Consider the following 25050-nt stretch of genomic DNA (forward strand, 5'->3'; position numbering starts at 1 on the left):
GCCAGAGTTAAAGAGGCCTTCAAAAAGATGTCGGATCCCGGGGTGTGGTGCACATGCGCGTCGCCATTTTGTTGAAGTCCAACTATCCCACACACCAGCCTCTACTGTAATGCGCGAGTGCGCAGCCCTTTCTCTTGATGGATTAGGATAATGCAGATATCCCGCCCTAACCCGTGCATACTAATGAGAAGGATCGCATATCTCCCTACGCTTCCCCTATATTTAGATCATTTAAATGTTCAAAAAATAAATAAATAAATACAAGCAGTGATATATCACACAATGATCAAGGGGCATTCAAAAGCGAGAAAGATCATATATAATCTAAATAAACAAACACAGATTTATAGCCTCCAGGTTAGTTCGGGGGATTCTTCAAACATATGGTGCAACCAAGTCGGATTTCATACGATCTTCAAAGGTTGTCAGTGAGTGCAAGATCTTAATCATCATAGGGGAACCATATCTCAAGCCATAGCAAAGTATGAGGTTTCATATAATTGGATTACTAAAATAAAAAAATACAACAATAAAACACATTAGCTAAAGACACAACAAAATTAAAAACAAGCAGGGATTACAGGTACGGGGCAAAGCTCAGTTTCTCGTTTAAGCCACTGGGGGACATAGTGCCAAGCTCCACGATCCATCTGGTTTCGGCCTGTGCTAGCATTTGCTTCAGATTTCCACCTCTTATGCCCCCATGTATTCTATCGATTCCCTTCACTTTAAGGCCATGTGGGTCAGAGTTGTGGCATAGCCTAAAGTGTTTGGGCAGGGTCTTCAGCAGCAAAAGGTCCTCCACCTCCTTTGCCGCGAGTATGTCCCTGACGTGCTCCCTTACCCTAATGCGCAGTTCCCTGGAAGTTAGGCCAATATAGACCTTAGAGCAGGGACACTGCGCAAAATAAATCACATATGAAGTGGTACAGGAGATATAATGGTTATTAGTGTATTCCCGAGTACCATCCATATTTGTAAAGGTTTTAGCCCTTATGATGTTGTGCAAATTGCACGCCAAACAATTCCCACAAGTGAAACATCCCCACCTTTGTTTTGAATTGCCAAAGGGACTTTTCTGGGGAACCACATAGTGGCTCTTCACCAATTGATCCTTAAGGTTTTTACTTCTCCTAGCCGTGATCAATGGTCTTGTGGAAATTTCTTTCCTCAAGATCGGATCAGTTTGGAGGATGGGCCAATGTTTGGTAAGAATCTGGCGAATAGTGTCCCACTGGCAATTAAAAGTTACTTTCACACTAGCGTAGGTACGGGGCCGTTGCCATGCGTCGGCCCGACGTACCGATGCATGCTGTGAAATAAAAGCACAACGGTGGCAGCAGATGCAGTTTTTCAAGGCATCTGCTGCCCCATTGTAATGTCCGGGGAGGAGGGAGCGGAGTTCCGGCCGCGCATGTGCGGTCGGAAATGGCAGACACGACGCACAAAAAAAGTTACATGTAACGTTTTTTGTGCTGACGGTCCGCCAAAACATGACGCATCCGTCGCACGACGGATGCAAAGTGTGGCCATACGTCGCAATGCGTCGCTAATGTAAGTCTATGGGGAAAAAACGCATCCTGCAGACAACTTTGCAGGATGCGTTTTTTCTCCTAAACGACGCATTGCGACGTAGGCAAAACCACGCTAGTGTGAAAGTAGCCTTACATGTAGGGTATTGGTGCACTCAGGAAAAATTGGACCTCAGTGTGTTGTAATAAAAATTCTTATTAGCTCTTAGAAAAATTAAAAACTTGGAGCTAAAACAACATTTTATTGTTAAAAGTGTAATTCACAGCTCAATGATATAAAATTCTGTGAGGCACATGTAGTGTCAATATGATCACTGCACCCCTAGATGAATTCATTGGGGAGTGTAGTTTGTAAAATGAGTTCACCTCAGGGGCTCTGCCAATGGCGCTCTCAAACCATTCCAGCTAAATCTGAACTCCAATATGGAGCCTCTTCCTTTCTGAGCTTTGCACTGTGCCTCAAAAGTAGTATTCCACCACATTTGGGGTATTTACGCACTCAGGAGAAATTGCAAAACAAATTGCATGGTGCAATTTTTCCTGTTACCCTTGTGAAAATGCAAAATTTGTGGCTAATATAACATTTTTGTGGGGAAAATATGATTTTTTTATTTTCATGGCTCAATGTTATAAACTCTTCTGTGAAGCACTTGGGGGTTCAAAGTGCTCATCACACATCTAAATGCATTCCTTGAGGGGTCTAGTTTCCAAAATGGGTTCACTTGTGGGGGGTTTCTATTGTTTAGGAACATAAGGGGCTCTCTAAATGGGACATGACGTCTGCTAATGATTCCAGCAAATTTTACATTCAAAAAGTCAAATGACGCTCCTTCCCTTCCAACACTGCCGTGCACCCAAACAGTAGTTTTCTCCCACATATGAGGTATCGGCATACACAGGAGAAATTGCACGACAAATTGTTTGATGCAATTTCTCCTGTTGCCCTTATGAAAATTCAAAATTTCTGGCTAAAATAACATTTTTGTGGGAAAAATGTGTTTTTATTTTTTTATCTTTCTGGCTCAACATTATAAACTTTAGTGAAGCACTTGAGGGTTCAATGTGCTCACCACATATCTAGATCAGTTCCCCGAGAGGTCCAGTTTCCAAAATGGTGTCCCAGAACTATTTCAGAAAGGAAGTAAACGTGTGTGATGTTGTGTGTTACTAATGAAATGTCCATGAAGATTTTTACCTACTATCTTCTGCGCATAGTTCCTACTAAATTATTCTTCAATAAAAAGATGCTAATTTATTAACTATGGTCTTCCTCGATTTATTCCGCAACAACCGGACCCAGTTCTGGCCAGCCGAGTACAACCGCACCATGCGGTCTGCAGTGGCGAATCGCCGAGATAGTCATAGTCCACACACCCAGCCAGGATAACCATTTTCAAGTAGCATGCTGGGGTGTGGAAAACTAGTATCTCGCCCATGGCTAATGCCCTGTGCCACGTTTCATAATTTATATCCACCTAAAATCTTTTGCCTACTGCAGTCCACGGAAGAGCAACCATGGAAAATATCAGAGGCAGTGATGAGCAAGATGCTCGTTACTCGGTGAGTATTTTTGAATGCTCATCTGCAATCTCAAGTCCCCGCCACACACGTTTGGCGCTTGTTAGACATCCAGTAAACATGTGGGGATTGCCTACCAGTCACTGTAATGCCGTAGCCATCATGGCTGTGGCATTACTGTGATTGGCTGGCCGCATAGTATCATTGGGTCTATAAAAGACCCGTGATGTCATGCTCAGCAGAGTGTGCTAACAGACACAGGCAGAACTGGAAAAGGTGCTGGCTGCTTAGCTAGAAGCAGAGTTTTAGATGCATATAGGCAGGGATTAGACATCATTATTTCTTTCAACTGCAATAACAGCCCTTATTAGGGCTAATTATAATCAATATTCATACTGCTGTTAGCATAACTTAGGGAGAGATTATGCTGAAGGGATAGTATAGGACAGGATAAGGTTAATTTCACGTCCTTTCTACTGCAACTCATACCAAAAGTCCTTCTCAGGGCTAATAATATTCTTTTTGCTCTTAATCATACAAATTGTTCTGAGCAGGGAAATATTAATATTATACGCAATTTATATTGAGCCAGTCATAAGCATACAAACAGCCTTGGTAGGTTAGCAACATCATCGCTATATTGCTACTGCACTGTATCAGGTCCATCTGAGGTGGGACAATTTTCCTTCAATAGTAATTCTGCAAAGCTTTTTCAGGAGTGAAATATTATATGCCATTTACACTGCACCAGTTGTGTGTAAAAAGCATACAGCCAGACTTGGTTGTGTGGCAGGTCGGCTCACTCAGCTGCTCCCAAAGGCAGACCCAGGAACACTTGGTTTTAATGCCTTAGTGATCGGGCCAATTTTTTTTTAATCTGATGAGTGTCACTATATGTAGTAATAACTCTGGAATGTTTCTATATATCCCATTGATTTTGAGATTGTTTTTTTCATGACACATTATATTTCATGATAATGGTAAAATTAGGCTGATATGTTTTGCGTTTATTTATATAAATATCCAAAATTTGGCCAAAATTTTAAATAATTTGCAATTTTCAAACTTTGAGTTATTTATCCCTTAAAATCCAGATCGTCATACCACACAAAAACATTAAAAAATAGTATTTCCGTCATGTCTGCTTTACATCAGCACCATTTGTAAAATGTTTTATTTTGATAGCATTTTAGAAGGTTTAAAAATGTAGCAGTAACTTTTCATTTTTTTAAGGAAATTTACAAAACAAATTTTTTATAGAGACCTGTTCAGTTTTGAAGTGACCTTGGGGGTTCTATATATTGGAAACCCCCAAAATTGATACAATTTCAAAAATTGCACCCCTTGCTTTCAAGTATTTCATTAACCCTTCAGCTGTTTTCAGGAATCAATGCAAAAAAAGTTTATTTTGCCATCTAAATTTTGACAACCTCACAGGGCGCTCTATAGCTGGCAGACGCTAATGTCGTTATTTGGCCATGAACTGCCATGGCAAACATCAGAACAACACAATCATGATCTCAGATTGCAAATGGGGTTAAAGAGGTAGCTTCCGCATTCTGTTAACCATTTAGATGCTGTAGTCACTATTGACAGCAGCATCTAAGGGGTTAAACGGCCATGGTCGGTGCCAACACTGATCGTGGCTGATGCAGCAAGTTGTCATGTATATTGTATAGCTGACAGCTGCCGGATTATCACCCGTCAGGGAATGCTAGTCTCTTATATCGTAGGTCAATAAAAAGATGTAATGGTGGTCATTAAGGGCTTAAAGGGAGTCTGTCACCCCAAAATTCGAGAATGAGCTGCGGCCACTGGCATCAAGGCCTTATCTACAGCATTCTATAATGCTGTAGATAAGCCCTCAATGTACCCTGAAAGATAAGCCTCTCTGACCTTTCCTGGCGCCAGCACAAGGAACACACATTATGTCGACTTAGCTTCCTTTCCAGCATTAACCCCTTTCTGCCAGCTGACGGGATAGTACGTCAGCAGGTAGACTTCCCCACTTTGAGGTGGGCTCCGATAAGTACACCTGCGCAGGAGCGCGATGCTGGAGAGCGATGAAGCAACAAGAGGGTGGCATCGCAAGAAGATGGGAGGCGCAGGACCCAGACCTGCGACACCCATTCGACCAGACCGCCCCCCCCCCCAAGTGAGTATAATAAAATTTATTTTTCTTATCCTTCAGGCCAGACCGGTGGCTTATCTATCTACAGAATTATAGAATGCTGTAGATAAGCCCTAAAAGGCAGTGGCCGTATCTTATATCGGCCAAAACTGCTGACAGGTTCCCTTTAAGGCTACTTTCACACATCAGTTTTTTGCCTTCAGGCATAATCCGGCGAATTTAAAAAACGGATCCAGTGCAAATTGTGAAAAACCGATGCGCCGGATCCGTCTTTTGTTTGCTGGAACCGTTTTTGTTTACTGGACATAGAGTTTGGACTTCCTGTTCCGGGGGGGAGAGAGAGGGAAAGGGAGAGGGACTCCAAAATGGAATGCAAAGCTATGGGGCATGCTCAGTGTAAAAATACCGGAATCGGTAGCCGGATTAACTCATTTCACCACACGTTTCATCCGTTTATCGCTGGAACCGTCGCTGTGCGTTTTTTTTTCGCCGGACAGAAAAAACGTTCCTCTGTACGTTTTGTCCGTCCGCTGGAAAAATCATTTTTGACGGATCCGGCAAAAAACGGATGAAAAGTGTGGCCATCAGGCGCAATCCGGCGCTAATGCAACTCTATGAGAAAAAACCGGATCCGGTGGAAAAAAAACCTGATCCGTTTTTTTTCAAAATTCGCCGGATTGTGCCTGACGGCAAAAACCTGATGTGTGAAAGTAGCCTAAGCTAGAGACCTCGGTGTGACAACATTTACCAGATACCGTATATACTAACTCTTATCTCCTTCACAGAATTTGACCTTCTTCTGTTCAATTATCATACTATTGTGATCAAATCAAATTACGGTATATCTGCCATTGCTTAGTTAGTTGCTGGCATTTTGTCCTAGGTATGAACTCACACCTCCATATGGTATGTATGCTTCCCACCTAGCTGAATAATGTTCTCTCTTATGTACAAGATATCATACTGAGTCATAGACAATTCCAAAATACAAAGTATCCAGCACATCTTTTTTCTGCTACTTTATGTTCATATCACATTTGTGATTCACATCAGGAATTAGGGTGTTCATAGGGTTACAATACCCTCATATGCAAAAGTGCCTTTTTTTTGCCTCTGTAATTTTCTGTAAGGAAAACAACAAAACAACAGTATGATCACTACAAAAAATCACATGTAGTAGCCTGGCATATTTGCTGTGGCCTGAAGCAATAGTTGCTCTCAGCTGTACAACTATTTAACAGTATCACTGAACACTATAGTTATCATAGATGTAAGTATGCTTTCACACAAAAAATGTTTTCTGTGCCTGAGCACTTCATTAAAGAAGAATGTAGAGAATTTCGTATCCACCCAGTAAGAAACTTCCTGCAGTTACATAGATTGGCTCAGGATGACTCATTCTAATTTGTTGTTCCAAGTGCCATATATCAGTAATAAGGGCTCTACTATATATTGCACTGTCATATGTCTCTAAGGGCTCATACTCACTTGAGAGAAAAACGGACCAGTGCATTCCGATAAAAAATTGGATTGCACTCGGACCAATGTTATTCAATGGGTGACATCTCCTTTGCGATTTTTTTCTCAGCCGAAATCGGACTGAGAAAAAAATCACAGCATGCTGCGATTTACTGCGTATCTCGGACAAGACTCGCCAATGCAAGTCAATGGGTACGAGAAAAAAATCGCACAGCACTCGCACCACGCGAGTGATGTCCGATTTTTACGCAAAGGTGTCAGTGACACGCACACACAAATATATATATCTTTATATTTCATAGAGAGATAGATAGCAGAATAGCCGATAATTCATTTGTCAGCTTCTGTACAATCATTGCCAGTTTTGTCCGTGAATATATTCTTTTAGTAAATACATGCAGGTCCCAAATTTTACACACACATAGTAGTAACAGTATTAGACACTGACATCTATAAATCTAACTGTTCTGCAATGGTATACTGTATGTAAACCATGTCTCCTATCCTGTCGGCTTCTGCAATTATTTCACAGAAGCCGACAAATGAATTATCGGCTATTCTGCTATCTATCTCTCTATGAATTTTAAAGATATATATACAGTATATATGTGTGTCACTGACATATATATATATATATATATATATATATATATACACACACACACACCTATTCTACGTGTATATGTCTATTCTATCTATTCTATTCCATACTGTATGCGGCATCTGCCGGCTTTTAATCTATCTATCTATCTATCTATCTATCTATCTATCTATCTATCTATCTATCTATCTTTCTAATATATATATAATGTTTTGAAGGTTATTTAGTTTTAAAACGATGTGTAAAGTTGTATTCTACAATGCGATTTTAACATGAGCTTTTACATACAGAAAACTGCTGTATGTAAAACCTCGTGTTAAAATGGCATTGCATACGGATTGCATACATGATCGCATGTCATATGGATGTTCCATGGAAAAATCGCACGGAAATTGCATGACACTCACATAGCACTCGTCTGGTTTTTCAGTCCAGATATTGGACCGGTTTTTTTTCTCGCAAATGGGTATGAGCCCTAATACATCCAATTGTACATGAGACATTAGGCTCTATACACATTTATTCGAAGGCCTTATTTGAACACTGTGCTTAAAGGGGATATCTGGGACTTTAAGAAAAAAAATGTGCCTAAGCACTAACAGGTAGTTGCTCCTACCTGCCTGTTGTGTCCGGCACCGTTCTCCGCCAGCACAGAGCTGTCAATCAGCATGACATCAGTAGTCCTGCCCTGTCAACAGGAAGAGAAACCACTGCTCTGTTGAAAGGGAGCAGCTGAATCTCCGGCAGGAGAGGTTAATGACTGGCGCCGGGTACAACAGGCAGGTAGTTGCCTCTGATTGCAGCTACATGCCTGTTATTGATTAGGCACATTTTGTTTTTAAAGTCTGGGATATCCCCTTTAGGGAACCACTCAGGATGGATAATGGTATTAACCTGTGGTTATGGGGTTATTTTGCAGGATAATAGGGTTAGGAAGGTGTCTGATAGCCTTAATAAATGTTCTGGACCCAAAAGAAAATGAACTTTATTTCTCCCAGGAGCCGCTGCTTTTCAGTTACAGGTGTGCCAGCGTGACTTCAGTCACCTCTCACAGCACTAATGCACTGCTCAGCTGGCTGTCAATCAAAGTAATGGGGCGTGCTTACAGCTGCCGTTCTCAGTGCTGTGAGCGGTGACATTGATAAGTTGCAATGAACAAACTAAGGCTATGTTCACAGGTTCAGTAGTCATCTGTTAGAACAGATCCAGGAGAAATTAATTTTTAAAAAATGCACAAAAAAGTTGTATCTGAAGGACTTTTTTTGCCAACAGATTGCTGCTTGATCTGTTCTAAGGGATGAATACTGGCTATGTGAACATAACTTAACAATGACAAGCTGGTATGGAGGGAGAGAGGACTCTGCTCTCGTGGGCTTACAATCCACAGTGTATAGGCTGAAGTAGACAGTAGGTCTGGGAGTAAAACTAATTTTTTTCAATGAAGACTTTTATTTTTATTTTCCTTGTAAGTTTTGGAGCAGCAATTATTGGCATTGCTGCTCAATCCAATTCACGTGAATGGGTCTGAGTTGTGTTGAACTGTAGTACTAGACACAGCCAATGCAAAATATACAGAGCGGTACTGATCTGTGGACTGCCAGGAGGTGTAACCCCACTTATTTAATAATAATAGCATAAGGACATGTCCTCATTACCAAAGTCAGCTGAAAACCGTCTTAATATCTGACGTTCAGTAAGGCTATGTGCGCACGTTGTGTATTTGCGTTTAGAAATTTCAGAAAGGTTTCTGCTTCTTTTGGCAGAAAAACACAGCTGAAAATATGCGCATATTTATGCATTTTTTATGAGTTTTTGCATACGGATTGTCATGCGTTTTTGTAAATCCATAGAGCTAAATATATATTATTAAAAAAAAAGAATTGTGATGTCATTTCCTTGTTCAACCTCTTCAGCCAGATACCCTCATTAATATTAAATAAAGACACGCACAGTCACCAGCCTATATAGGAGCTTTAACATAATTAACCTACATATGCTGTAACAAAACAGCAACTGTCAGAAATCTGCGTGAAATGCAATATCTGTTTATTTTTCAAAAACATTTTTTTTTTAAATTGGGTGGCTCCTGCATAATAAGCAGAGGGAAAGCTGACAGCTGAGGTTAATACTCTGGGAAGGAGCCAATAGCCAAAGGTTCCCAGGCTATTAATATCAGCTCACAGCTGTTTGCTTAGCCTTTACTGGCTAGTTTACAGGGAACCCCAGAACAAAATTGACATGGAGTGCCCCTCTAAAATCGAACCAGCAAAGTCTAGGCAGACAGCTGCAGGCTGATATTAATAGCCTGGGAAAGGGCCATGGATATTGGCACCCCCCAGGCTAAAAACATCAGCTCTCAGCTTCCCCAGAAATAGCACATCTTATAGATGCGCCAATTCTGGCACTTAGCCTCACTCTTCCCACTTGCCCTGTAGCGGTGGCAAGTGGGGTTCATATTTGTGGGGTTGATGTCACCTTTGTATTGTCAGGTGATATCAAGTCCACAGGTTAGTAATGGAGAGGAGTCTATATGACACCTGTCCATTACTATCCCCATAGTGATATTGTATAAAACACAGACACTCGGAATAAAGTCCTTTATTTGAAATAATCACACAGACTCCTTTATTGAATCTAAATTTACCATACTTAATGAATGCCTAATCCTCGACGCCCTCGTCTCCTGCAAACAATCAAAAATAATAAACCAACATATAATACTATCTTGTCCAACGTAGTCCACTTAATACCAAGTGCCCACAATGATCTCATGTGTAGAACAATAGTATACACTAACACGGCACTCTATAGTAAAAGTGTTGTTGGTGCTCAAGTCAGGTATCCAACCCATCAAAATATAATAATAAACTTGGCACTCAGTATTTGAACGAAAAAGAGCTTCCTTTTATTTGTGCATCCAGACAAAAATGGTTATGAACGTTTTCGGTCCGTCACAGGACCTTCATCAGAACATTCTTTAACATGAACTAAAAGTATACACAAAATAAAGAAAATTTAGAACATAGGAAATGTCACATGATGCATGATAGCACAATTACAAATTGTCATACAACATCGGTGATGATCTTGTTCCAAATAGCTGAGGGTGAAGGTGAACAGCACGACAGGAGAAATGCTATCCAGTGGTGCTCCATGAGCTGTGGGTGATTCCAGTAGAGGTGCGATCCATACTATTCTTAATCGTTAAGGGAAAACGGTTACTGTGATACCAACATAAGAGTGTACACTTGGGGGTGTACTACTGATGTTGAGGTACAATAAAGGATACACTGTTTCTCACATAATACGAGCAAGATTTTCAGAGTGCTTGAAGAAGCGTGAGTCTATACAGCGGAGTGCTAAGGCTGTGAGGTGAATACCTAAAAAATACGATTTAGCATAAATAACAGTGCATAAAGGTGTCCATTATGCTGTATAGGAGGAAAACAAACGTGAGACTCATCATAAGACCTATGGTAACAGCGCTAACCTAGATTGTCATGTTCTCAATGGCAAGAGAACATAGCATCAGCATATATAGGAACTAGCTCTTGGAAGATGGGAACTGAGCTGACCATGAACTAAACCTAACACACAACTAGCAGTGGCCGGGTAGCATGCCTACGTTGATTCTAGATGCCCAGCACCAGCCGGAGGACTAAATAATGCTAGCAGAGGAAAGTATTAGTCCTAGCTCACCTCTAGAGAAATACCCCGAAAGGAGACAGAGGCCCCCCACATGTATTGGCGGTGAATTAAGATGAAATAACAAACGTAGTATGAAAATAGGTTTAGCAAATTTGAGGTCCACTTACTACATAGCAGAAGACAGAAAGGACACTTTCATGGTCAGCTGAAAACCCTATCAAAACGCCATCCAGAAATTACTTTAAAACTCTGGCATTAACTCATAACACCAGAGTGGCAATTCCTGTTCACAAGAGCTTTCCAGACACAGTAACGAAACTACAGCTGTGAACTGGAACAAAAATGCAAAAACAAACATGGACAAGAGTCCAACTTATCTAGTAGTTGTCTAGGAGCAGGAACAAGCACAGAGAGGCTTCTGATAACATTGTTGACCGGCAAGCAACTAACAGAGCAGCAAGGTTATATAGCGACTCCCACATCTTGATGGGAACAGGTGAACAGAGAAGATGGAGACACAGTTCAATTCCACCAGTAGCCACCGGGGGAGCCCAGAATCCAAATTCACAACAGTACCCCCCCCTCAAGGAGGGGGCACCGAACCCTCACCAGAACCACCAGGGCGATCAGGATGGGCCCTATGAAAGGCACGAACCAAATCAGAGGCATGAACATCAGATGCATTCACCCAAGAATTATCCTCCTGGCCGTATCCCTTCCACTTGACCAGATACTGGAGTCTCCGTCTGGAAACACGAGAGTCTAAGATTTTCTCCACAACGTACTCCAACTCACCCTCAACCAACACCGGAGCAGGAGGCTCAACGGAAGGCACAACCGGTACCTCATACCTGCGCAATAATGACCGATGAAAAACGTTATGAATAGAAAAGGATGCAGGGAGGTCCAAACGGAAGGAAACAGGGTTAAGAATCTCCAATATCTTATACGGGCCGATGAACCGAGGCTTAAACTTAGGAGAAGAGACCCTCATAGGGACAAAACGAGAAGACAACCACACCAAGTCCCCAACACAAAGCCGAGGACCAACACGACGGTGGCGGTTGGCAAAAAGCTGAGTCTTCTCCTGGGAAAACCTCAAATTGTCCACCACCTGCTCCCAGATCTGATGCAATCTCTCCACCACAGCATCCACTCCAGGACAATCCGAAGATTCCACCTGACCAGAGGAAAATCGAGGATGAAACCCCGAATTACAGAAAAACGGGGACACCAAAGTGGCAGAGCTGGCCCGATTATTGAGAGCGAACTCTGCCAATGGCAAAAAAGCAACCCAATCATCCTGGTCAGCAGACACAAAACACCTCAGATATGTCTCCAGGGTCTGATTAGTCCGCTCGGTCTGGCCATTCGTCTGAGGATGGAAAGCGGACGAAAAAGATAAATCTATGCCCATCCTAGCACAGAATGCCCGCCAAAATCTAGACACGAATTGGGTCCCTCTGTCAGAAATGATATTCTCAGGAATACCATGCAAACGAACAACATTTTGAAAAAACAGAGGAACCAACTCGGAAGAAGAAGGCAACTTGGGCAGAGGAACCAAATGGACCATCTTAGAGAAACGGTCACACACCACCCAGATGACAGACATCTTCTGAGAAACAGGCAGATCTGAAATAAAATCCATCGAGATGTGCGTCCAAGGCCTCTTAGGAATAGGCAAGGGCAACAATAATCCACTAGCCCGAGAACAACAAGGCTTGGCCCGAGCACAAACGTCACAAGACTGCACAAAGCCTCGCACATCTCGTGACAGGGAAGGCCACCAGAAGGACCTTGCCACCAAATCCCTGGTACCAAAAATGCCAGGATGACCTGCCAACGCAGAAGAATGAACCTCAGAGATGACTCTACTGGTCCAATCATCAGGAACAAACAGTTTATCAGGTGGGCAACGATCCGGTCTATCCGCCTGAAACTCCTGCAAGGCCCGCCGCAGGTCTGGAGAAACGGCAGACAATACCACTCCATCCTTAAGGATACCTGTGGGCTCAGAGTTACCAGGCGAGTCAGGCTCAAAACTCCTAGAAAGGGCATCCGCCTTAACATTCTTAGAACCCGGCAGGTATGACACCACAAAATTAAACCGAGAGAAAAACAATGACCAGCGCGCCTGTCTAGGATTCAGGCGCCTGGCAGTCTCAAGATAAATCAAATTTTTGTGGTCAGTCAATACCACTACCTGATGTCTGGCCCCCTCAAGCCAATGGCGCCACTCCTCAAAAGCCCACTTCATGGCCAAAAGCTCCCGATTCCCAACATCATAATTCCGCTCAGCGGGCGAAAATTTACGGGAAAAGAAGGCACAAGGCCTCATCACGGAGCAGTCAGAACTTTTCTGCGACAACACTGCCCCAGCTCCGATCTCAGAAGCGTCGACCTCAACCTGAAAAGGTAGAGCAACATCAGGCTGACGCAACACAGGGGCAGAGGAAAAACGGCGCTTAAGCTCCCGAAAGGCCTTCACAGCGTCAGGGGACCAATCAGCAACATCAGCACCCTTCTTAGTCAAATCGGTCAATGGCTTAGCAATATCCGAAAAACCAGCAATAAATCGACGATAAAAGTTAGCAAAGCCCAAAAATTTCTGAAGACTCTTAAGAGAAGAGGGCTGCGTCCAATCACAAATAGCTTGAACCTTGACAGGATCCATTTCAATGGAAGAGGGAGAAAAAATATATCCCAAAAAGGAAATCCTCTGTACCCCAAAAACACACTTAGAACCCTTCACACACAAAGAATTAGACCGCAAAACCTGGAAAACCCTCCTGACTTGCTGGACATGAGAGTCCCAGTCATCCGAAAAAATCAGAATATCATCCAGATACACAATCATAAATTTATCCAAATAATCGCGAAAAATATCATGCATAAAGGACTGGAAAACTGACGGAGCATTTGAAAGACCAAAAGGCATCACTAAATACTCAAAGTGGCCCTCGGGCGTATTAAATGCGGTCTTCCACTCATCCCCCTGCCTGATTCGCACCAAATTATACGCCCCACGAAGGTCAATCTTAGAGAACCACTTGGCCCCCTTTATGCGAGCAAACAAATCAGTCAGCAACGGCAATGGGTATTGATATTTAACAGTGATTTTGTTCAAAAGCCGATAATCGATACATGGTCTCAAAGAGCCGTCTTTTTTTGACACAAAGAAAAAACCGGCTCCTAAGGGAGATGACGATGGACGAATATGTCCCTTTTCCAAGGACTCCTTTATATATTCTCGCATAGCAGCATGTTCAGGCACAGACAGATTAAACAAACGACCCTTTGGGTATTTACTACCCGGGATTAAATCTATGGCACAATCGCACTCTCGGTGCGGAGGTAACGAACCAAGCTTGGATTCTTCAAAGACGTCACGATAGTCAGACAGGAACTCAGGAATTTCAGAGGGAATAGATGATGAAATGGAAACCACAGGTACATCCCCATGAGCCCCCTTACATCCCCAGCTCAACACAGACATAGCTCTCCAGTCGAGGACTGGGTTGTGAGATTGCAGCCAAGGCAATCCTAGCACCAAATCATCATGTAGATTATACAGCACCAGAAAGCGAATAATCTCCTGGTGATCCGGATTAATACGCATAGTTACTTGTGTCCAGTATTGTGGTTTATTATTAGCCAATGGGGTGGAGTCAATCCCCTTCAGAGGAATAGGAGTCTCCAAAGGCTCTAAATCATACCCACAGCGTTTGGCAAAGGACCAATCCATAAGACTCAAAGCGGCGCCAGAGTCGACATAGGCGTCCGTGGTAATAGATGACAAAGAGCAAATCAGGGTCACAGATAGAATAAACTTAGACGGTAAGGTGCAAATGGAAACAGATTTATCAAGTTTTTTAGTGCGCTTAGAGCATGCTGATATAACATGAGTAGAATCACCACAATAGAAACACAACCCATTTTTCCATCTAAAATTCTGCCGCTCGCTTCGGGACAGAATTCTATCACACTGCATACTCTCTGGCGACTTCTCAGTGGACACCGCCAGATGGTGCACTGGTTTGCGCTCCCGCAAACGCCTATCGATCTGAATAGCCATTGTCATGGACTCATTCAGTCCCGCAGGCACAGGGAACCCCACCATAACATCCTTAATGGCATCAGAGAGACCCTCTCTGAAAGTCGCCGCCAGGGCGCACTCATTCCACTGAGTAAGCACAGACCATTTACGGAATCTTTGGCAGTAAATTTCCGCTTCATCTTGCCCCTGAGATAGGGACATCAAAGTTTTTTCTGCCTGAAGCTCCAAATGAGGTTCGTCATAAAGCAACCCCAAGGCCAGAAAAAACGCATCCACATTGAGCAACGCAGGATCCCCTGGTGTCAATGAGAAAGCCCAGTCTTGAGGGTCGCCCCGGAGCAAGGAAATCACAATCCTGACCTGCTGTGCAGGATCTCCGGCAGAGCGAAATTTCAGGGACAAAAATAATTTGCAATTATTTCGAAAATTCTGAAACCCAGATCTATTCCCCGAGAAAAATTCCGGCAAAGGAATTCTCGGCTCAGATACAGGTGCATGACAAACAAAGTCTTGCAAATTTTGTACCTTCGTGGCGAGATTATTCAAACCTGCAGTTACACTCTGAAGATCCATTACAAACAGGTGGACACAGAGCCATTCAAAGATTAGAAGGAGAAAAAAAAAAAAAAAAATCTCAGCAGACTTCTTATATCTCTCCTTTCTCAGCCAAGGATTTTAACCCTTTAGTGGGTCGGTCAAACTGTCATGTTCTCAATGGCAAGAGAACATAGCATCAGCATATATAGGAACTAGCTCTTGGAAGATGGGAACTGAGCTGACCATGAACTAAACCTAACACACAACTAGCAGTGGCCGGGTAGCATGCCTACGTTGATTCTAGATGCCCAGCACCAGCCGGAGGACTAAATAATGCTAGCAGAGGAAAGTATTAGTCCTAGCTCACCTCTAGAGAAATACCCCGAAAGGAGACAGAGGCCCCCCACATGTATTGGCGGTGAATTAAGATGAAATAACAAACGTAGTATGAAAATAGGTTTAGCAAATTTGAGGTCCACTTACTACATAGCAGAAGACAGAAAGGACACTTTCATGGTCAGCTGAAAACCCTATCAAAACGCCATCCAGAAATTACTTTAAAACTCTGGCATTAACTCATAACACCAGAGTGGCAATTCCTGTTCACAAGAGCTTTCCAGACACAGTAACGAAACTACAGCTGTGAACTGGAACAAAAATGCAAAAACAAACATGGACAAGAGTCCAACTTATCTAGTAGTTGTCTAGGAGCAGGAACAAGCACAGAGAGGCTTCTGATAACATTGTTGACCGGCAAGCAACTAACAGAGCAGCAAGGTTATATAGCGACTCCCACATCTTGATGGGAACAGGTGAACAGAGAAGATGGAGACACAGTTCAATTCCACCAGTAGCCACCGGGGGAGCCCAGAATCCAAATTCACAACACTAGATGGTGTAGATGAGATCAGTGTCCTAGTGCCCAGCATAGGCCCGTGAGAGGTACTGTGGCGAAAAAATTAAGGCAAACTTTTAACTGGGGGTCACTGAATGATGGTGTATCTGGATGTGAAGGGGTGCTCTGTAAGCGGTCATGAGCGTCCAAATTATGGGGACCTGCTGCAGTGGGTGTGTGCTGTAAGGAAGGGCAGGAAGAGAACAGCGCAATGAGGAAAAAAAAATAAAAAATGTGAGAGAAAGCGCATTTACTAGAAAAATACAGGTAGCCTTAGGCAGTATTTAGAAAAAAGCAGAGTAGTGACATGTCTACAGGCATATGTCACTACTCTGCTTTTTTCAAAATACTGCCTTAGGCTACCTGTATTGCTCCAGGGGCCAACAGCCAGTGGTGTTTCGCTAATAGCGGCACATCCAGCAGCTATGAGGCCCCTGAGTCAGGGGGACCCGCCCGGCGTCAGCTGAGCATCAGCTGGAGACAGGAGCCTGTCCCCGCGGCTAAAGAGAAATTAATATTCATGCTTCCCCACGCCTCCATGGGTGTGGAGAGGAGTATTCATTTCACTTTAATAGCGGGCAGTGTTAGCCGCAGGCTGAGGCTAACACTGCCTGCATATAAAGCTGCATTGGGGTCCTGGAGGTGCAGGGCAGCTAACACTGAGGAAAATCAGGCAGGGAGCGATACCTGCAGCTTGGCAGTGGAGCAGAGCTGCAGGGATCTGATGCTGTCCTGCTTTCTGCCCGCTGCCCGGCGCTTCCTGTCTGACACAGCGCAGCTGGATGACGTCATCATTCAGCACAGCTGTTTCAGAGAAAAAGCTTCCGGCGATGAAGATGCTGCCAGGATGTGCTGTGGCTGCGGGGAACATGTGGAGACGTGAGTGTTGCTGTGTCTCTGTCTGCCTGCGTGAGTGTATGTGGTGCGGTGCTGTGTGTGTGTTTGTGTGTGCGGGTATGTACGGTGCTGTGTGTGTATTAGAGATGTGTGTATTGGAGATTGGCAATGATGTGGGTGATGGAGAGAACAGTGATGGGAATGGTGGGGGAGAAGACAATGTTGTTGGTGTTGGAAAGGATCATGGGAGTGGTGGGGGAGGAGGCAATGATGGAGGTGGTGGAATGGGCAATGATGGGGTGGTGGGGGAGAAAGCAATGATGGTTGTGGTGGAAAGGACAATGGTGGTTGTGGGGAGGAGGCAATGATGGAGGTGTTGGAATGGGCAATTATTTATGGGGTGGTGGGGGGAGGCAATGATGGAGGTGTTGGAATGGGCAATGATGGGGGTGGTGGGGAAGAAAGCAAAGATGGAGGTGGTGTTGAAGAAAGATGATGGTGGTGGAAAGGAAAATGATGATAGTGGTGGAAAGGACAATGGTGGTGAGGGAGGAGGCAATGATGGAGGTGGTGGAATGGGCAATGATAGAGGTGGTGGTGAGAAGGCAATGATGGGGGTGGGGGAGAGGACAATGGAGGTGGATGCATTATACCCTGTGAGGGGAGCTGCATTATACTTTGAGGGGGCTACATTATATTCTGTGGGGGGCTGCAATATATTCTGTGTGGGGGCTGTATTCTCTCAGGGGGCTACATTGTATTCTGGGGGCTACATCATACTATATGAGGAGGGCTGCATTATACCCTATGAGGGGGCTACAGTATATTCTATGGGGAGGCTGCATTATACCTTATGAGGCAGTTACATTATACTCTGAGGAGGCTACATTATATTGTGTGCAGGGACTGCAATATACTGTATGAGGGAGGCTGCATTATACCCTATGAGGGTGCTACATTATATTCTATGGGGGGCTGCATTATACCTTATGAGAGGGTTGTATTATATTTTGTGGGGTGCTGCATTATACCCTATGAGGGGGGCTGCACTATATTCTATGAGGGGCTGTATTATATTCTGTGAGAGGGGCTACATTATATTATGTGAGGGGGGCTACATTATTTTCCATGAGGGGGGCAGCATTATATTCCAAGAGGGGGCTGCATTATATTCCATGAGCTAGGCTACATTTGAGGGGGCTACATTATATTCTATGAGGGGGGCTACCCCAACCCCTGCTATATAATTAAAAAGTGTACTACCTTGTATAATACCCTGATATTAACGTGTTTTACCACACAATTGGTGGTCGTGTATTTATTTCTATGTACCTACCTAGTGGGCCCCAAGAATGATTTTCTCTGGTGGGCCCAAGGTGCTCCAGTCTGACGCTGTACATACCAACTTAGGTGATTCTGTATCTGATGGATAGTTAAACATTGGCGAAAAATATGACACAAATATGAGCCATCCACAATGTTAGGATATGAATACGTCATTTACCAAAATCCTCTTTTTCCTTTGTTTTTCACCAACGTTCGATTTGTTTTAGCCAAGCTTCCCAGTCTGGCTCTATTGTTACAACCTAGGTTGGGATTTTCACAGCTGAATGGCAGATAGTATCCAGCCTCTAAAACAGGGAACTTGAATATCCAAACGTGATGATCGGCAGCCAAAGGATAAGGAAGCTGGCACACAATTAATCCCATCATTGCCGGTGTATTTATCAGCTACACATCCCTACAACTTATCTCATTAGACACCCTGCTGACATTTTACACACGGTCCTGTGCACTGCTGCAGCTTTACACAAATAGCTTCAGGCGTTCACGTATCATTTTATTCTGTACTTCTGACTTTTCAGAAGCAGGAAAGGTAACGTACATAGAACTACATTGTGCCTCATCAAGCATGGCATCTGTATAATGGGAACGATGTGTCCTTGACCCAATACTGGTGACAAAAGCAGTCTTTTAAGAAAAGAGGCGAAAAACAAATGTACACACGCTTCACACAACACAAAGGGATCCAAATATACTGACATATACTAATAAACGATGCTGGCTACAAAATCACCATACTGCACCCTATAGGGACGCAATCAGCCATACATATTGTGAGGCTGTGGCCTCTGATACAGCTAGGGGGCGCTGTTTGTTCTCCCCAGAATGTGCATGCAGACGGATGAAGTCCATAGGTGTGCATGAGAGTCACGGATTTCCGGTCCGGGTTTTCCATGTGGCTGAAGGCCACAGGTTTGTGTGTTTAAAAACCCTGCAGTAAGGGGTATGGGTGTGTCGTGCCGTGTTAGGTGTTGTGTCAGGTGTGCGAGGTGCAAGTCAGTGTCTGTCTGGTGTGTGCTGGTCTGCAGAGTGCATGGAGGAACAGGCCAGCACAGCCAGCATCCAGGGCAGCTGAATAGCCTGGCACCCGCAGCATACACAGAGATGCAAGTCGTCCATGGTACTGGTCTCAGATGTGGACAGTCCTGTGCCCGGAGGTGGATGACCTGTGCCCGAAGGAGTTGGATGTGGACAGTCCTGTGCCCGGAGGTGGATGTCCTGTGCCCGAAAGAGGACTAGCATGTGCAACGATTGCAAACAGGTGGATATGGTGCCCGGCTGCTATCCGGAGGATATCCTGAACTGTGTACGACTGTGTGAGTAAAGAGTCTGTAAAGAGACTGTGATACAGCGATCCAGGACACCCACGAGAACTACAGCACCACAGCAAATGTGAAGAAACAGCTCACGTGTTTATTCTGCCTCCTGCAACGTTTCGGTCCGAGGCCCTTTATCAAGCATAGTGAAAAGACAATCCGACCACCATTATATACCATTAGACCCAACCCATTAATTTAATAGCAACCAATGGGGTAGCTCTATTAAGTTAGAAAAAATACATCATAATACAACATACATATAAACAAATAAAAACAATCCCACATAACCAGCCCTTCGTATATACTAACCGCTAACATGGTTCAACTATCTCTGATCGCTCCCCACTATTAAATTATACCCACAAATCCACAATGAATCCCCGATGTCCACGTTGTAAACAACACCGATCGCACCAATCTAAACAAGGCATCAGCAGTTGTCATGACATCATGGGCGCGTTCACAGCGGGAGCAGTCCAATCCGCTCATAGAGCTCCCACATCATGTGATCGCCGTATATCCAGCATGCAGCGCTCATCATTGCACTAGTTCATAGGCTGATTCCCCGATACGTCAGTTCCAAAAAGGCACACCCACTCCTGTCCAATGGTATCATTATACCGCGCATGTCCATGATGTCACCATCCTCCAGAACTCTTGTGCGCATGTCCTAATTCCGGACTCCGGCAATACCAGCGCACCGAACTTGCTGCATCAACAAATGCGCATGACAGAAGGATTCTCCAAACATTTCTTCACTCCAGATGACATCAGCGCGCAAAACATATCACAGCAATCAGCCTGCATGAACAAAAAGATCCCCAAAGAATTTCTTCACTCCAGGTCCATATCATACGATAAAGTGTAACGCATCTCTTAATAGATAGTTTATATACATCCTCAGTCATGGCTATATCAACCAGGTGATATTCTAAAACTTGGACAGCCACTTTTTCCTACCATATCTAGGCCTTTTTATATGGACCTGCAATGAGAAATAATACATACAAGGGGAAACAACCATCCTAATATAATACACCCGATCCATATAGATATACATATATCAAATACATCATTGTTTCAGCAATACTAATTCATATGTTCATAAGCGAAATACATATATCTATACAAAGGGATAGACACATCAGGGCAAAAAGAACATAACAATATCTCATAATATATCAAAAAACCATATCACCTTCCTGATGTCGATAACTTAAACCACCAGACACCAATGGATTTGGATGGATATAAGGGAACAGCATATTCATGATAATAACTACAATACTTTCAATAAATCAGAATGATCAAGTCACAAGAGCCCTATATCAAAATATCAAGAGGTTTTTAAATATGTATATACAAGACAAATTACATATTAGGAAGACTGTTATTACTACCACCCTTATTGAAATAACAATACAAAACAGTATATAACAAGGTTAAAAACAATAATACACCGATGAAATACTACAATGGATCTACAAAGCACTATAAGAGACAGCTCTGTTGATATAATCAATATTTAAACCCCTTGGAAAAAGGGTATCGAGCTCATATATCCATTTTAACTCTTTTTTCTTAAGAAGAGAGACATGATCACCACCCCATCTTAACATAGGTACATCATTTATGACACGATATCTGAGTTGATTGACCGAATGTCCCAACTCATGAAAGTGCCTGGGTACTGGAAGATCAATGAGCTTTGTTCTAATAGTGCTTTTATGCTTAGAGATCCTCGCTTTGACCTCCATCGTGGTCTCCCCTACATAGTAGAGCCCACAAGGGCAGCTAAGGACGTAGACCACAAAACTACTTCTGCATGTATAACGTTTCCGTATCGTGTACTCTTTCCCAGTATGGGGATGATAAAACAGCGCCCCTTTAACTAGGTTGTTACAGCACGCACATCCGAGACAGGGAAAATTACCCAGGCTCGGACGGCTCAAAGTAGTTTGTAGGTCCCTCCTTAAGCTGCCCACATCAGATACCACCAGCTCATCCTTCAAACTTCTATTCCTCCTATATGAGAACAACGGAGGCGATTGGAACTCGCTCACATTAACATGTCCCCTACTCAACAGTGACGAATGTCTCCGAATTATATCTGAAATCTGGCCACTCAAACCATTAAATGCTGTCACGAGTGGTACCCTCTTATTTGATACTATGGCCAATTTGGGAGTAAGGAGCTCGTCTCTTCCTTTGATCAATACTTTTGTTTTAAATTTATCCAAATCACTCTTAGGGTATCCTCTCGCAAGAAACTTTTGACACATCTCATTAAGCCTCGTATCTATAAGAGAATCACTAGAGACAATCCTCCTGACTCTCAAAAGTTGGCTCCATGGAAGGGATTCTACCATTCTCCGTGGGTGTTCACTGGAAAAATGTAAAATATTATTTCTGTCTGTCTGACAAACAAATCAGTGTGTAAAAACCCTTCACTTTTATAGACACATGTATCCAGAAATTTCATCCTGGTCTGAGAGCACTCCATAGTGAACCCCAACCCAGGGTAGATATTATTCAAAAACAGATGGAAATGCATAAGCTCATTGTGGTCACCATCCCAAATCAGGAAGATGTCATCGATGTAGCACCGCCAGCCCCTAACATGGCCCCAAAATTGTGACTTGTACACGTGCTCGCCCTCCAGGACAGCCATATAGATGTTAGCATACGTAGGGGCCACATTGGACCCCATGGCTGTCCCGCGGCGCTGCAAGAAGTAGTCATCACCAAAGAGGAAAAAATTCCTCCCAAGGATGAACTCCAGCAGCGCCAGGGCGAACCGTGCACAATCAGGAGCCATGTCGGAGCCGGCCAGCGCCACACCAGCAGCAGACAACCCCCTGACATGCTCAATGGATGTATATAATGATGTAACATCAAAAGACACCAACTGTTGTGGATTCTGTTTGTGGGCTCCCTCTGGTGGTTACTGCTGGTACTGGGTGACTTTGGTGGGTTGCGGTCTCTGGGTTCCACCTGTCCATCTGTGGCTGGGTGTTTCCTATTTAGCCTGGCCTTTCTGTCATTTCCTTGCCGGCTATCAATGTATTCAGATGTGCTCAGTTTGGTTCCTGCCTACCTGCTCCCAGATCTTTCAGTATAAGCTAAGTGCTGATTTTCAGTTGTTTGGTTTTTTGTCCAGCTTGCTTATTATGTCTCTATGCTAGCTGGTAGCTCTAGTGGACTGAGGTTCTCCCCATGTGCCATGAGTTGGCACATGGGTTCTTGTAATCTCAGGATGGTTTTTTGATTAGGGTTTTTTGCTGACCGCTCAGACCCCTTTTGTATCGTTCTGCTTTCTAGTTTACAGCGGGCCTCAATTTGCTAAAACTATATATATCATCTCTATGTGTGTGCCTTCCTCTCATTTCACCGTCAATACATGTGGGAGGCAACTATACCTTTTGGGGTTCATTCCTCTGGAGGCAAGTGAGGTCTTTATTTTCTCTGCAGTGCTAGTTAGCTCTTAGGCTGGTGCGTGGCGTCTAGAACCAACGTAGGCACGCTCCCTGGCTATCTCTAGTTGCGTTTGTCAGGCGTAGGGCAGCGGTCAGCCCAGGTTCCATCACCCTAGAGCTCGTCCGTTATTTATTTGTACTTTGCTTGTCCTGTGCTATCCCTTGCCATTGGGATTCGTGACAACCAACCATGTGGATTCCTCGACCTGCACACCCTCCAAGCACCTAATAAAATCACTTGTATCCTTTACATAGGATGGTACGGCAACCGCAAATTTCCTCAATAAATGATCTAAAAAAATAGCTACCTTATTACAAAGAGACCCCCTGCCCGACACAATTGGGCGGCCAGGGGGCCTCTGAAGGTCCTTGTGAATCTTTGGGAGGGTGTACAGGACGGGAACCACCGGATGTTCAACTTTAAGATATTTAGCTAATTTAACATCAATTAGACTACTATTCAGTGCTTCCTCAATTATCGTATCCAATTCCAATTTGAACCTCTGGGTTGGGTTCACCTGTAGTCTCTCATAGACCTCTGTGTCAGAAAGCTGCGACCTTATCTCCCCCATATATTGGGCAGTATCCATCACCACCAAGGCTCCGCCCTTGTCGGCCGCCTTGATGGTGATGGATTTGTTATTTTTCAAAATCCCAATCTCTTTACGTTCTGCATATGTTAAATTTGAACGAGTTAATCTCCTCCCCCCATGTTTCAATCTGGCTACATCAGCCTTTACCAATTTACAAAAGGTCTCCACAACAGGATCCTGAACCGGAGGCACAAAATCACTTTTATTGTAGAGACCAAACATATCAAGGGAGAGATGTGTCTGGGGATCTAAGGTCACAGCCCTCTCTTTATCTGAAAAGAATACAGCCAATTTCAGACGCCTAAAAAACAAATACAAATCATTGTCAATACTAAACCAATTAGCCCTACTCGTAGGGCAAAAAGAAAGCCCCTTAGAGAGCACCTCGATTTGCAAATCTGAAAGGGTTAATGAAGAGATATTTACCACCAAAGAGGGTATTTCACTCATTTCTTCTTCACTTTGGACCTCGTCACTGAGCCTTGATTCTCTCTTCCTATGTTTCCTGCCACCCCTGTGGCCCCTCCGTCTTCTTGGGATATCACCGTCTCCTTGGCTAAAAAACGAGTCGTGTTTAAATTCATCACACCACCTTCGTCTGTGGAATCAGACTCACCACCTGTAAAGCCAAAAGCCGCTTGCGCATTTGTCCCTCTCCGAGGTCTCCTTGTTCTTTTAGGAACACCTCTAGGGTGTCCAGGCCCTGATGTTGGTCTATTTGGCATAGAGTTCCTAAATTGCCAACCATATATTCTGCCATTACTATAGTCGTCCAGATCCCGGAACCATTTAGATCTTTTGGTATCCTCCAGTCCAGCTTTAAATTTAGACAGACTTTCTTCCAACTTAGAATTAATTTGACCAAGGTCATCAGCTGAAATGATGTACAGAATGGCATTTTTCGTCTCATCCTGTTTAATTTTCAAAGTCTCAATTTCATTCCTCAGGAACTCTATATTTAATAGCATGATGTCAAAAGCATATTTATTGCCAATTGCTTCAAATTTAGCACAAAATTGCACATTGCTTGGCATCAGAGAAGGCCTTAAATTAGGCCTTAATCCCCTAGGGATTCTCTTG

At 43.6% G+C, this 25050-nt stretch overlaps 1 long non-coding RNA gene across 3 annotated transcripts in view; it reads right to left on the bottom strand.

Annotated features, from left to right (window-relative positions):
• Positions 1–10165: 10165 nt before the first annotated feature.
• LOC143815476 (uncharacterized) overlaps positions 10166–25050 on the bottom strand; it is a 61558-nt gene continuing 46673 nt past the window's right edge. For 2 of the 3 annotated variants that reach the window (XR_013223758.1, XR_013223760.1), the window contains 2 exons: positions 10551–10641; positions 10166–10452 (listed from right to left, as the gene is read on the bottom strand). This is a non-coding gene — a long non-coding RNA (uncharacterized LOC143815476). Of the gene's footprint in view, positions 10453–10550; positions 10642–18574; positions 18662–25050 lie in introns of those variants that run through there. The other variant, XR_013223759.1, reaches the window with a different exon arrangement.

Source organism: Ranitomeya variabilis, chromosome 3, assembly GCF_051348905.1.
Source record: "Ranitomeya variabilis isolate aRanVar5 chromosome 3, aRanVar5.hap1, whole genome shotgun sequence".
Classification (NCBI taxonomy): Eukaryota; Metazoa; Chordata; class Amphibia; order Anura; family Dendrobatidae; genus Ranitomeya; species Ranitomeya variabilis.